Source organism: Hyla sarda, chromosome 2 (assembly GCF_029499605.1).
Source record: "Hyla sarda isolate aHylSar1 chromosome 2, aHylSar1.hap1, whole genome shotgun sequence".
In the NCBI taxonomy this organism is placed as follows: Eukaryota; Metazoa; Chordata; class Amphibia; order Anura; family Hylidae; genus Hyla; species Hyla sarda.
In genome coordinates this window covers 483825925-483840974 of record NC_079190.1, presented here as the reverse complement: position 1 = coordinate 483840974, position 15050 = coordinate 483825925, and the positions used below count along the sequence as shown (strand labels likewise).

General features: G+C 45.9%; 1 protein-coding gene across 2 annotated transcripts in view; it reads right to left on the bottom strand.

The window, feature by feature from the left end:
• MAP3K7CL (MAP3K7 C-terminal like) overlaps nucleotides 1-6733 on the bottom strand; it is a 65897-nt gene extending 59164 nt beyond the window's left edge. The window contains exon 1 of one of the 2 annotated variants that reach the window (XM_056559526.1): nucleotides 6416-6733. The gene's annotated coding sequence lies outside the window, so the exon portion shown is untranslated. Of the gene's footprint in view, nucleotides 1-2672; nucleotides 2752-6415 lie in introns of those variants that run through there. The other variant, XM_056559525.1, reaches the window with a different exon arrangement.
• Nucleotides 6734-15050: the final 8317 nt, after the last annotated feature.

The following is a 15050-nucleotide window of genomic DNA, read 5'->3' as shown; positions in this document are numbered from 1 at the left end:
GCCGAAAACGAAGCCGACCGGAGGCTGCGGTTCACTCCGGTCGGCTCATAGACATGCATTAAATACGGTTCCCGTATACGGCTGAGTGCGGGCGCCACGATTAAGCCCCGCCCCCTCCTCCCAGCCGTATACGGGACCCGTATTTAACAAAACGTGGTGTTAACCCAGCCTTACCCATGATTGCGGCTTACCAGGCTGGGAGTTTTTAAAAGCCTCAGGAATCTTTTGCAGGTGTTTAGAGTTAATTAGTTGATTCAGATGATTAGGTTAATAGCTCGTTTAGAGAACCTTTTCATGATATGCTAATTTTTTGAGATAGGAATTTTGGGTTTTCATGAGCTGTATGCCAAAATCATCAGTATTAAAACAATAAAAGACCTGAAATATTTCAGTTGGTGTGCAATGAATCTAAAATATATGAAGGTTTAATTTTTATCATTACAATTATGGAAAATAATGAACTTTAGCACAATATGCTAATTTTTTGAGAAGAACCTGTATATGGTGAAAATATTGTATGTTGAGGCCATTGTAGGTCGAGGGATCACTGTATTACAGATAAAGCCAGTTCTTACATATAAAAGTAAGAAAGATCTGCTGGAAGATGTAAATCATTTCTTTAGGGTCCTATATAGTACACACAGTGTACACGAGATACAATATGGAGCCGTCCTCCCCTAGTGTCCGTAGGAGAAGCTAGTCCTGGCTCAAGTAAAGAGTAGTACAGAACATGTAATACCTCCCTGTACTGTAAGGGACGCTACCAGACACCAGTCAGTGCATGCACTTCAGTAATACCGGGGTTTTACCAGTGAATGCCCATTCTGATTGGTCTGTTTTTCCAGTCACTGACACGTTTAGCTGATCTGGACTCTCCGTAACATTGTATGGGGAGTTATAAGTTACAATGGTCCAGAAAAGACCCCTGTATGTTGAAAATATTGTAACCGGAGGCCATTGTATCTTGAGGGACCACTGTATATTCTCTTTTCTTACTAGACGTATGGGCTGTCTGGATAGCTGAAGTTCTCAAGTCTTGGTCTTGGAGACCAAATCAACATAGTGCATGTGACTACTGCAGTAAATTAAAGGGGTTCTCCGCTGCCCTGCCTTCCGGAGCTCCGCTCGTAGCATCCGGAAGTTCATTACTCCAAACGCTGTGTGCGGGCTTCCGTGTTCGAGGCCGCCCCCTCGTGACGTCACGCCCGCCACCTCAACGAAAGTCTATGGGAAGGGGGCGCGCCCCCTTCCCATAGACTTTCGTTGAGGGGGCGGGCGTGACATCACGAGGGGGGCGGGCGGGACATCACGAGAGGGCGGCCTCGAACACGGAAGCCTGCACACAGCGTTCGGAGTAATAAACTTCCGGATGCTACGAGCGGAGCTCCGGAAGGCAGGGCAGCGGAGAACCCCTTTCATTTACTGCAGTAGTCACATGCAGTATGTTGATTTTGTCTCCAAGGCCCAATTTTTAGAAGGTGTCTCGCAATAGATGCTGACGCTGATGGTTGCTCAAACCAAGTTGCATCATGGCTAGGAAAGTGCTGTGCAGCTGTGCCTATAGTGGGACGGCCATGCAGCCTTTAAAACAGCATAGTACAGCCGACAATCAGCTGGTCACATCGGCTACACCCAAACTGATAGGACATTGATGGCAGTATTGGCTACAAAAACAGATGCCTGATCGCGGAGGTCCCGCCGCTGGGGACCCCCGTGATCTTCCATGCCGCACCCCGTTAGAATCAGTCCTGGTCTGATTACTGGTGATCACGGGGCGGAGCATAGTGACGTCACGGCTCCGCCCCCCGTGTGACGTCACGCCCCGCCCCCTCAATGCAAGCCTATGGGAGGGGACTTGACAGCTGTGCTCCGTCCTCGTGGTCGAGATGGACTCAGCCTGAGGACCTCCAGCGGTTCCGGAAGTCGCTAAAGGTGGGTGCTGCATGCTAGATCTCGGGGGTCCCCAGCAGCGGGACCCCTGCGATCTGACATCTTATCCTCTATCCTTTGGATAGGGGATATGATGTCTTAGCGCCGGAGTACCCCTTTAAAGGGGTACTCGGCTTCTAGATATCTTATCCCCGGCCTTCGTTTAGAATGATGGGCGCAGGCGGTGGGGGTCGTGCTGTCACAGACACGCCTTTTGTGATGTCACACCACACTCCCTCAATGCAAGTGTATGGGAGGGGGCAAGTCTATGGGAGGGGGCGTGACGTGACATCAAGAGGGGCATGACTATGACGTCATAATCCCCGCCGCCCTCTCTAAGCGTTCAGAACAAAATGTATGTAATAGTAAAGCAGAGTGTATTTTTCTAACAAGAAGCTATCATGCATTTGATCTGTCGCAAGGGTTTACGTACCACAGTGGCAGACCGTATGGCTGCTATGGGGCCCTTAGAGAGAGGGGGACCCCGTCCTGGTTGGTTCCATTCCTTTTTCTATTGGTAAGAAACTCTCTCAAAGGGCACCATAGCAGCCCCATGGTCTGCCACTATTGTATGTACGCCCTTGCAACAGATCAACATAGAAGTGGCTCTATAAAAACCAATGAAAATAACCGAGTCATATCTGGAGTTAGGAACTTAAAGGAAAACTGTCAGCTTTCTTCCCCCGCACTAACCAGCGGTACTGGCTGGTAGTGCGGGGGACGCTGATCGGTTTCATGCTTACCGTGCCCGGATCCGCTGCTCCGTTCTGCCATAATCTTCTATTTTTGGTATATGCTAATGAGGTGCTAACTGGCACTGGCCGGGCTAACTGGCACTCTGACATCTGTGCCGCCTGCCGCAGCACCGTCCAACTCATCAATATTCCTCCCCTCCCTCCGCCTCTTCCTCTTCTCCCCACTCTGTAATGAAGAGAGAGGGGAGGAATGTTGCGGAACTGGGCGGCGCTGCGGCCGGCGGCGCTGACATCAAAGTGCCAGTTAGCATATACTAAAAATAGAAGATTACGGCAGAACGGTGCGGCGGATCCAGGCACGGTAAGCATGAAACTGATAAGTGTCCCCCGCACTACCAGCCAGTAACACTGGTTAGTGCGGGGGGAGACAGTTTTCCTTTAAAAGATTCCCCCCGCACCATGATGCCATAACATAGGCCTCTGCAAATCACCTGAACCAAACTTAGGCTTCCATAAAACCCTATGGTAATCATAGTTCAGTCCAATGTATCTGGTATAGGCACGCATATGATTACATACAATTATAGATCCATTGTTCTATTGATCCTAAAGGGGTTATCCAGCATTATAAAAACAGAGCTGATTTCTTCCACAAACAGCACCACCCTGTCCTCAGGTTGAGTGTGGTATTGCAGCCCAGTTCCATTGAAGTGAATGGAGACAAGTTATATTACCACACACAACCTAAGGACAGGGGTGGTGCTGTTTTTGTAAGATAACAGCTCTGATTTTATAATCCTGGACAATTCCTTTAATGGAAAAAAAATACTATGTCAATATGTTGCCCCTTAGGAAATATTTGCTTATTAACCCCTTAACGACGCAGGACGCATATTTACGTCCTGCGCCGGCTCCCGCGATATGAAGCGGGATCGCGCCGCGATCCCGCATCATATCGCGTCGGTCCCGGCGCTCATCAACGGCCGGGACCCGCGGCTAATACCACACATCGACGATCGCGGCGATGTGTGGTATTAACCCTTTAGAAGCTGCGGTCAAAGCTGACCGCCGCTTCTAAAGCGAAAGTGACCCGGCTGCTCAGTAGGGCTGTTCGGGACCACCGCGGTGAAATCGCGGTGTCCCGAACAGCTGACAGGACACCGGGAGGGCCCTTACCTGCCTCCTCGGTGTCCGATCGGCGAATGACTGCTCCGTGCCTGAGATCCAGGCAGGAGCAATCAAGCGCCGATAACACTGATCACAGGCGTGTTAATACACGCCTGTGATCTGTGTAAAAGATCAGTGTGTGCAGTGTTATAGGTCCCTATGGGACCTATAACACTGCAAAAAAAAAGTAAAAAAAAGTGTTAATAAAGGTCATTTAACCCCTTCCCTAATAAAAGTTTGAATCACCCCCCCTTTTCCCATAAAAAAAATAAAACAGTGTAAAAAAAAAAATAAATAAACATATGTGGTATCGCCGCGTGCGTAAATGTCCGAACTATAAAAATATATCATTAATTAAACTGCACGGTCAATGGCGTGCGCGCCAAAAAATTCCAAAGTCCAAAAAAGCATATTATGTTCACTTTTTATACCATTAAAAAATGAATAAAAAGTGATCAAAAAGTCAGATCAAAACAAAAATCATACCAATAAAAACTTCAGATCACGGCGCAAAAAATGAGTCCTCATACCGCCCCTTACGTGGAAAAATAAAAAAGTTATAGGGGTCAGAAAATGACATTCTTAAACGTATAAATTTTCCTGCATGTAGTTATGATTTTTTCCAGAAGTGCGACAAAATCAAACCTATGTAAGTAGGGTATCATTTTAACCGTATGGACCTACAGAATAATGATAAGGTGTAATTTTTACCGAAATATGTACTGCGTAGAAACGGAAGCCCCCAAAATTTACAAAATGGCGTTTTTTCTTCGATTTTGTCGCACAATGATTTTTTTTTCCGTTTTGCCGTGCATTTTTGGGTAAAATTACTAGTGTCACTGCAAAGTAGAATTGGCGACGCAAAAAATAAGCCATAATATGGATTTTTAGGTGGAAAATTGAAAGGGTTATGATTTTTAAAAGGTAAGGAGGAAAAAACGAAAGTGCAAAAAACGGAAAAACCCTGAGTCTTTAAGGGGTTAAATCAGCATCCTGTAATACATTTCTAATCTAAGTGTCTGATGACAGATCCTGATTCTTTATGGGTTCCTATTTTATAAAGTATGTATGAACCCAGACTCATTTTTTCTTAAGAATGTGACTGTAAGGCTTAATTTCCAATTGTGGTTTTTTTTCTGGCAGTTTTTGAGCCAAAGTCAGAAGTGGATCCATAAGGGAGAAGAAGTGTAAGTCCTTTATATGTCCTATTCCTTATCAATACACTTCTGGCTTTGGCTCAAAAACTGCTAAGTGGAAACTTAGCCTAAGGGTGAATTCACATCTGGAAGATTCATATCTATCTATCTATCTATCTATCTATCCATCTATCTATCTCATATCTATCTATCTATTTATCTATCTCATATCTATCTGATATCTATCTATCTATCTCATATCTATCTATCCCATATCTATCTATCTATCTATCTCATATCTATCTCATATCTATCTATCTCATATCTATCTATCTATCCATCCATCTATCTATATCATATCTATCTATTTATCTATCTCATATCTATCTGATATCTATCTATCTATCTATCTCATATCTATTTATCTATCTCATATCTATCTATCTCATATCTATCTATTTCATATCTATCTATCTCATATTTATCTATATATCTCATATCTATCTATCTCATATCTATCTATCTATCTCATATCTATCTATCTATCTCATATCTATCTATCTCATATTTATCTATCTATCTCATATCTATCTATCTCTCTATCTCATATCTATCTATCTCATATCTATCTCATATCTATCTATCTATCTCATATCTATCTCATATCTATCTATCTCATATCTATCTATCTATCTCATATCTATCTCATATCTATTTATTTATCTATCTATCTCATATCTATCTCATATCTATTTATTTATCTATCTATCTCATATCTATCTATCTCATATCTATCTCATATCTATCTATCTATCTCATATCTATCTCATATCTATCTCATATCTATCTCATATCTATCTATCTATCTATCTATCTCATATCTATCTCATATCTATCTATCTCATATCTATCTATTTATCTATCTATCTCATATCTATCTATCTCATATCTCTCTCATATCTATCTATCTCATATCTATCTATCTATCTATCTATCTATCTATCTATCTATCTATCTATCTATCTATCTATTGTTATATCACCTTATCTTTTTCTCATAGATTTATACAAGAATGTAACCAGTCTTGTGGGCCACAGGGTACCTTTTGCACCTGGCTCATAAAACAGTGTGTGAACATAGCCTTAGGCTGTATTTATACATGGCCCGTTTGTAGCACAAATCTCCATGACTGTAAATCTGTTCCTTCTGAATGCGCTTTGTGTTTTCCAGCAGGTGCAGCCTGTCCGCAAGCTCCAATCTGATGAACGGGACAGATGTAGAATTTTCTGCAACAAAATCTGCTGCATGTGAATATACCCCTAATCGTATAGGATTGGAGGGTCTGGAGCTGATAAATCCGTGCAGGCTCCTACCTTTCAACACTACACAACTGTCTACGATTTTGCCATCTGATCATTTGTAAAATCTATATCCCGTCCCAGATGAAGTGGTGTCCCTGCGGTCCCGGGTCCACACCTGTTGCCTTACCTCACTCAGCCGGGCGTCTGTGCACTTCAGTAATCCTAGGTCAGCCAGTTCCTTGGCTGGTCCTTGTCTTTACAGAGGAAAAAGTCAATGGAAATAAAGTCTGCTCCTGCTGCATAGCAACATTGAGGAGGCTTGAGCGGCAGGGACAGCTGTCAGGACAGCATTAGGCTACCTGAAATTGTCACTTTCCAAGAGGTCCCTCAGCCTTTTCCCGCTCCTCTCTCCTTATCCCACTTCGCCTTCCTTCCTTCTGGTTTAGTATGTTGTCATCCTTCAAGGGGGGGGGAGAAATCTCCCTGTCAAGTCCTTAAAAAAAAAAAGTGACAACCATGAGAGTTCAGGGCTTTTAATTCATTAGTCCTAGCAAACCTAAAATACAAACAGACTGACTTCAGCGGGCAGGAATGCTGACAGCATGACCCAATCGGTGGCTGCGACTATTCCAGCGAGCTGGCAAAGATAGAGCGACTACACTCAGCAGATCTGTCTGGGGCGGCAGTCACTCAGGGATGACATAGTCACTGCAAACAGGTCCAAGTGCCAACAGGCCGCCAGTCACCCCCCTCATACCACGCCACCCAGCAGAGAGATAAGAAGCGTGATTACAAGGCAGGAAAAGACATGAGCCGCTCGGTCCACAGAGAAATGAATACTTCTAACATTTGTCATCTAACTACATCCTCCATAACACTGTCATCCCCGGGATATAGGAGGGCACAACGTGTGCAAATGTGTGGGAAGGAGCTGGAGGTCATCTGCGGCTAGAGGAGAACATCTAGATAAAATCTCATGACTACTTTATCTATCTATCTGCCTATCTCATATCTATCATCTATCCATCTCATATCTATCTATCTCATATCTATCTATCTCATATCTATCTCCTATCTATCTCCTATCTATCTATCTATCTATCTATCTATCTCATATCTATCATCTATACATCTCATATCTATCTATCTCATATCTATCATCTATACATCTCATATCTATCTATCTATCTATCTCATATCTATCTCCTATCTATCTATCCATCTCATATCTATCTATCTCCTATCTATCTCATATCTATCTATATTAGTGTTGAGCGGCATAGGCCATATTCGAATTCGCGAATATTCGCGAATGTATTGACGAATATTCGTCAATATATTCGCTAAATTCACATATTCATAATATTCGCGTATGCGGAAATTAGCATATACAAATTAGCATATGCGAAAATTCGTACGCCAGTCTCACACAGTAGTATTAGAGCCTTCTTTACACCACACAAGCTGGAAGCAGAGAGGGATGATCACTGTGATGTGTACTGAAAAAAAAAAACGAACATTCGTAATTACGAATATATAGTGCTATATTCGCGAATATTCCCGAATTCACGAATATGCGATATTCGCGAATAAAATTCGTATTGCGAATATTCGCGAGCAACACTAATCTATATATCTATCTCATATCTATCTATATATCTATCTCATATCTATCTATCTATCTCATATCTATCTATCTATCTCTCTATCTATCTCATATCTATTTATCTATCTTTCTATGAATTTTCTACAGTATGTATCTATTATATCTATCTACTACAATATCTATTACATCTATCTATCTCATATCTATCTTTTTTTTACATTTACACAGGAGCTTAATGAGGGTCATGTGGGCCCCATATGTGGTGGCCCAGTACAGGAGGTGGTGGCCCAGTACGGGAGGTGTTACCCCGTGCTCCTGCTGTCCTGTCAGGCAGCCTCTTTCAGTATCCCCAAGGCCCCTGCACTTGTTTCCCCATGGTAAATATGTTTTACCATGTAAAGTGTTATAAAATGTAATGTTGCTTTAAGAGTTATACCATGTGATATGTCATGTGATTGTTACCCAGGAGGTACCAGTGACCAGGTGATCCCAAGAATGACCTATGGGCTCCCTTCTAGTCTCCCCCATATAAGCCCTGGGTGGAGCTTCTCTCTCTTCCTGCTGAGGTCCAGTGCAGTCGCCTAGTGTGTGTGTCCAGAGTGTTGGAGGCCTCAAAGTCCAGTCCTGCAGCCACCATCAATTCAAGTAAGATAAAGTCACAGCTTTATGGGTCAAGTCAAGTCAGTCCCTGTCATCTGTCAAGTCAGCGAGGTCTGCATTCAATTGTCCAGTCCTACTACAAGTCCCAGCAAGCCCTTAAGGTCCCCGTGTCACCGGTCACCTCCTTGGGCCCTGGCTGAACTGTATAGACTTTACCATCTGTCTACCCTCAGTAAAGCTACCATTGTTCGTAACTTGGCATCGGAGTCTTTATTGCCCCCGTGCCTAGCCCAGTATCCAGTGGTATACCTTCGGGTGGTTATAGTCTAAACCACTCCCTGGTGTCACGAATTCAAGGGGTTAATGCCATCTGCCCCTAGGGTAACAACATCTGCCCTGCACCACATACACCGCTACCACAACTTTTGGCGTCACAAACAGGATACGGGTGTGCGCCTTATGCCACAAGTCCTCCCCTCTAGTCTGAACTGTGTCCAATATTGTCTGCAAAAACCGCAAGCCGATGCGATTTAAGTCTGCGCCAAAAAGTGTATGGGACTTTGCAAGTGAAATGTGTTTCACCTGAGGTGCTTGTGAAATAGAGGGGGAGGTACAGAAAAGTTTGTTGCCTGCTATATGGAACAGTATGGAAGTAGGGAAAACCATGTGCAAGATCAGATCAGAAACTATGTTACAAGTACCTGCAAGGGTTAAAGATGTGCCAGACAAGCGCGCAAAAACTTCCCACGCTGGTCAGCGTCCCACCCCTGGGCGTGGAAACCATGTTGTTGTATCAATGCCGAAGTGGAACTGTGAAGATCCCTCCCCTGTTCCCAAGGGAGCGGAAGTCAGCGCTGCACCTATGACGCACTTCTGGCCGGCGGCCATTTTCCCGAAGCCCTGCATAAAATGAGCAGCGACGTCGGAATCTTTTGCCGGAAGTCAGTATGAGGAACAGCATGGTGAAACAGGCAAGCACACGTGCAGAGAGTCCCAAGATGGCGCAGGAGGCCCAGAAAGTTGCAGCGGCGCAAATGTTTCAGAAGCTGGCAGATCATCTACAGCGCATCTCCATCAGGGCCGAAGAGGCCTGCTATCATGTCCCACTGCCCGAGGATGATGGAGACTGGCCACCAACACCGGAGGAGGGAATGCCAGCATCTTCTAGTGCATCATCACCGAAGAGGCTGTCCCCTCACCACCGGACCTGGGGGTGCTGCGCCAAAATTCACACTGAGGATTCAGAAGTGAGTACCCCAGCTGAGGTCGCTTTCTCTACCCCTCCTTCTATCCCTAGCCCAGAGCAAACCCCCCCAGGCCCAGAAGTCTGGCCCCAGTCACCACCATTACCTAAGTGTTTTTTTTGGCGATTAGACTGGACTGATCCGATACATGAGGGAGCACCTTCTTACCCTGCCAGAGAAGTCCCATCCCTCAGTCCCTCCAGCCAAGTCCAAGAGGGCCGGAAGAGAGGCTCAGGTGGCCGAGATTGTAGAGGGGCTGAGGGAACAGAGAGTGTTGAGATATGGGCCAAAGCTACTGCCATATGAGGTGCGACAGGTGCAGCAACAGGACACCAAAGCATTAGAGGCCCTGCACATCAGAAAATTGGAACATCCCTGAGAGGGAGAGCCACCCCTGGAATGCCGCCGTGCTACGGTGGTGAAATTCGACAAAGTATGGGGTTTGGGACCCTCATGCACTGTCGTCATGGAGGGACCATCCTGGTCAATCGTCGGGCAGTGCAGAGAGACTATCTTCCCCCATCCATGCATTCTCTAGAGAGCGGGTAGATCATGGAGTACACTCCTGTACAGACTATGGGAGGATAGTGGCCGGCAGCGGTGACCCATCCAAAGAACCCCACGCAGATTCCTTTTGCATATTTTCCCTTGGATAATTGGGGCGCAGATCCGTTCGGATTACTACCTTCTCAATTTAAGAAGTCACGTCCAGAGGAAGAAGTCTACCTACCCGAGGCGCCTGCTATGGCTCCAAAGTATTTGCCCCAGTTGTCTGTGGATGTACCCAGGCCAAGGAGGTTTGGCCTAACCAGCGGGCAACAACTGAAGTGCCTCGGCCTACTCCCGCCGAGGAGGTTTGGCTGGCCCAACAGGCACCAACCATTGTTCCCCCAGTGGCGCAAGCATAACCTGTCTACAGGTTATGCAATGTTTATGAAGAAGTGCCTGACGAACTTGTCAAGAAGTTTATTTGTAACCATTTGTGTAAGTGTAGGTGCCTGGCTTTTAGCCGTGATTCTTTACTAAGAACTCTTAATGAGTACCAGAACTGTGGAGCGGTACTGTTAGGAATCACGGCAGGTGGCGGGCCTGTGTGGATGGAGACTTGAGCCGTGCCAGGGAGCGGAGTCTAAGGTGCCACTGGTTTTCACCAGAGCTCACCGCAAAACGGCGGCAGGTGGCACCCAGGTCGCTACCCCTGGCCCGACTCGTCCACACAGGTAGCTGGGGGTGGCGTGGCACAGAAGGTGACTGGCAGGACGTGGCAAAATGGCAGAAGGTAAGGCAGGTAACACTGGTATAGGGAAGGTAGGGTAGCTAGGAACGGATACACAGTAACAGGAACACAGGACTTCACAATGGCATAGACTACCAAAGATCTGGCACAGGGAACAGGGAGGAGCAGATACTTATGGACAAGGGACAGGGGCAGACACTTTAATTAGTACTGGCTCTTCAAGAAACAGAGCTCCAGCATGCGCCCCCAAGGGGGCGAAGGCACGCACGCTGGAGCTGCGGGGACACCAGGAAGCAGAAACACAAGAAGGTGAGTGAAGGGCTGAGACTCGCATGCGGGCGCATCCCGCGATACAAATCTCAGCCCCGCGAGAAGCGGGGACAGGGAGCGCTCACAGTCGGAGAGTCCGGTTGGAGCGCCACTGTAACAGTACCCCCCCCCCCTTCAGTCTTCCCCTCTTCTTTGGAACTCAAAGAGTTCCCCACTACATGAGACCAGGGGGGTACTGGACTGGGCAAAGGCTGAAAGGAACTAGCAGAGTTCTGGCAAGGAGTATTCCGTCTTCTAAGATGACCACCTGGTGAGGAAGAATGTCCCCATTATAAGACTTTATGTCTGACAGAAGACAACACAGGAGGAACAAGACAATGATCATGGCAATATTGTCCCCAAGATCTCTCCAGTCTTCCAGTCGAGATGAGGAGAATGGCGTTGCAACCAAGGAAGACCAAGCAGGAGCTCTGAAGTACACTGTGGTAGTACATAGAATGCAATTTTCTCCTTATGCAGATCTCCTACATGCATGTCGAAGTGTTCCGTGCGAAATTGCACCATACAGTTCAGATTTTGTCCATTTACAGATGAGATGTAGAAAGGCTTGGGAAGACGAGACACTGGAAGACGGAATTTATGGACCAGGGAGGCACTAATGAAGTTGCCAGCGGAACCGGAGTCCAAAAGAGCAGAAGCAATGAAAAAGGTCTTGGCAGAGGTGAAGACTTGAACCGGACTGGACAAGCGAGGAGAGGAAGAATTCACACCAAGGGACGCTACTCCAACTTGACCAAGATGAGAGCGTTCTCCCGAACGCGGAGGACGTACAGAACAGTCTTTGAGAAAGTGCTCCGGATTGGCACAATACAGGCACAAATTCTCATTGCATTGATGGCATTTTTCCTTTGGCATTGAACGAAAACGGTCCACATTCATAGCCTCTTCGGCAAGAGGCAAAGTTGGTAGCAGAGAAGGATGTTGGGACACCAGACAAGGTAATGTTCGGATAGCTTCTCTTTCCAAGGGAAGTTCTTCTTGCCTCTCGGCAAAACGCAAATCAATTCTAGTGGCTAAATGGATAAGTTCACTCAGGTTAGCCGGAGAATCTTGTGCAGCGAGAACATCCTTGATTCTAGAGGAAAGGCCTTTTTTAAAGGTGGCACACAAGGCCTCATCGTTCCTTTGCAGAAGTTCAGCAGAGCCGTCTTGGCAGAGGAGGCTCGCGCGGGTTCTTCAAATGCCTTGCGGAATGCTACAAGGAAGGCAGAAAGAGTCAAGGAGACCGGATCTCTACGATCCCAGAGAGGAGTAGCCCAGGCCAGGGCTTTTCCAAACAAAAGACTGAAGACAAACGCAACTTCAGCACGCTCCGTCGGGAACAGATCCGTCATAAGTTCAAGATGAATAGAACACAGTGTCACAAAGCCTCTACACAGCTTGGGATCTCCATCATATTTAGAAGGCAGGGACAATCCTCTGGGACTGTGTGGATGGAGTCTTGAGTCGTGCTAGGGAGCGGAGTCTAAGGTGCCACTGGTTTTCACCAGAGCCCGCCGCAAAGCGGGATGGTCTTGTTGCGGCAGGTGGCACCCAGGTTGCTACTCCTGGCACGACTCGTTCACACAGGCAGCTGGGGGATGGCGTGGCACAGAAGGTGACTGGCAGGATGTGGCAAGATGGCAGAAGGTAAGGCAGGTAAAACTGGGATAGGGAAGGTAAGGTAGCTAGGAACGGATACACAGTAACAGGAACACAGGACTTCACAATGGCATAGACTACCAAAAATCTGGCACAGGGAGGAGCAGATACTTATGGACAAGGGACAGGGGCAGACACTTTAATTATTGGTACTGGCCCTTTAAAAAACAGAGCACCGGCACGCATGTGCCCTAGGGTGCGAAGGCACGCACACTGGAACTGCGGAGACACCAGGAAGCAGAGACACAAGAAGGTGAGTGAGGGGCTGAGACTCGCATGCGGGCAATGCAAATCTCAGCCCCGCCGGCAGCGGGGACAGGGAGTGCTCACGGCCAGAGAGTCCGAGCGGAGCGCCACTGTAACAGGTTCTAGGAACAAAAAGAATAATATATGTATATATTATTAGAGTAATATATTTTGCTATTATCTTTGTGCAAGTGAGTATTCGTGTAAGTGTACTATAATGTATATGTTGTGCTGTAATAAAATGTGTATAATATGTTTGTACAGGGATGTTTACAGGTATAGTGTCGTTTATTCATGGCGATCTATATGGGAGGTATCCTGACCCAGTCAGGAGAAACGTAGGCACTAGTGTTGAGCGGCATAGGCCATATTCGAATTCGCGAATATTCGCGAATATATGGACGAATATTCGTCATATATTCGCGAATATTCGCATATTCGTTATATTCCCGTTTTATTTTCGTATATGCGAACATTCGCGTATGCGAAAACTATCATATGTGCATATTAGCATATACAAAATTAACATACGCGAAAATTCGTATATGTGAAAATTCGCATGCGCTAATTTTCGCATATGCGAATTTTCGCATATGCGAATTTTCGCGCGCCAGTCTCACACAGTAGTATTAGAGCCTTCTTTACACCACACAAGCTGGAAGCAGAGAGGGATGATCACTGTGATGTGTACTGTGAAAAAAAAAAAAAAAAAAAAACGAATATTCGTAATTACGAATATATAGCGCTATATTCGCGAAATTCGCGAATTCGCGAATATGCGATATTCGCGAATAATATTCGAATTGCGAATATTCGTGAGCAACACTAGTAGGCACTACCTCACCGCCATGACAAATTCCTGCAAGGTACAAAGATTAACTCATAATGTAAAGTTATGTACCACACATAGTCAGTTCACATATGGTAAAAGTAGTCCATACATATGCAAATAGTTAAGATAGGACTGTAACATTATTTGTCATCCCAGTCCACAAGTTCTAAATATATACAGTTATGTGTCTTATGTTTTCTCTCCTGTCCACGTGTACAGGGTACTCTACTGGCCAGAGGGTTCACCTGATATCTAAATAATGCACGCAGAGCGACAGAATTGACAAATGTAAAGGTAACACTGTTGTATAGTGTAACAACGTATATTGAGTTCTTGGGAGAGGTGTTGAGAACCGAAGGGCCCCAGCAGCCAAGGCATTGGGTAGATAGCCTCTGGCAGACAAATTTGTGAATCTATGTATATTGATATGTATATTGTTGTCTTGAGTGTCTTCAGAAAGCAGTTACAAAGTCAAATTAACCCCATATGTTTAAAGAGCATGTATGGACATTCACCATGCCACATGGACTCATCCTTATCTTGTTTCGTAATCCAGACCTGAGAAGGACATTGTGCATAAATGCCCCAGGAACTGTCACTAGGCCTCAGTGGCCACTTCAGTCCTCCGCCCTCCAGGACTGGCTGTCGAGGATGACTTTAATTAAGAGGGGCAGTTTGTGGTGGCCCAGTATGGAAGGTGTTGCCCCGTGCTCCTGCTGTCCTGTCAGGCAGCCTCCTTCAGTGTCCCCAAGGCCCCCTGCACTTGTTTACCCATTGTAGATATGTTTTACCGTGTAAAGTGTTATAAAATGTAATGTTGCTTTTAGAGTTATACCATGTGATATGTCATGTGATTGTTACCCAGGAGGTACCACTGACCAGGTGATCCCAAGAGTGACCTATGGGCTCCCTTCTAGTCTCCCCCATATAAGCCCTGGGTGGAGCTAGCTTATCTCTCTTTGAGCCCATCTCTTCTACGAAGCTGAGGTCCAGTGCAGTCGTGCCTAGTGTGTATGTCCAGAGTGTTGGAGGTCTCAAAGTCAAGTCCTGCAGCCATCATCAAGTCAAGTAAGCTAAAGTCACAGC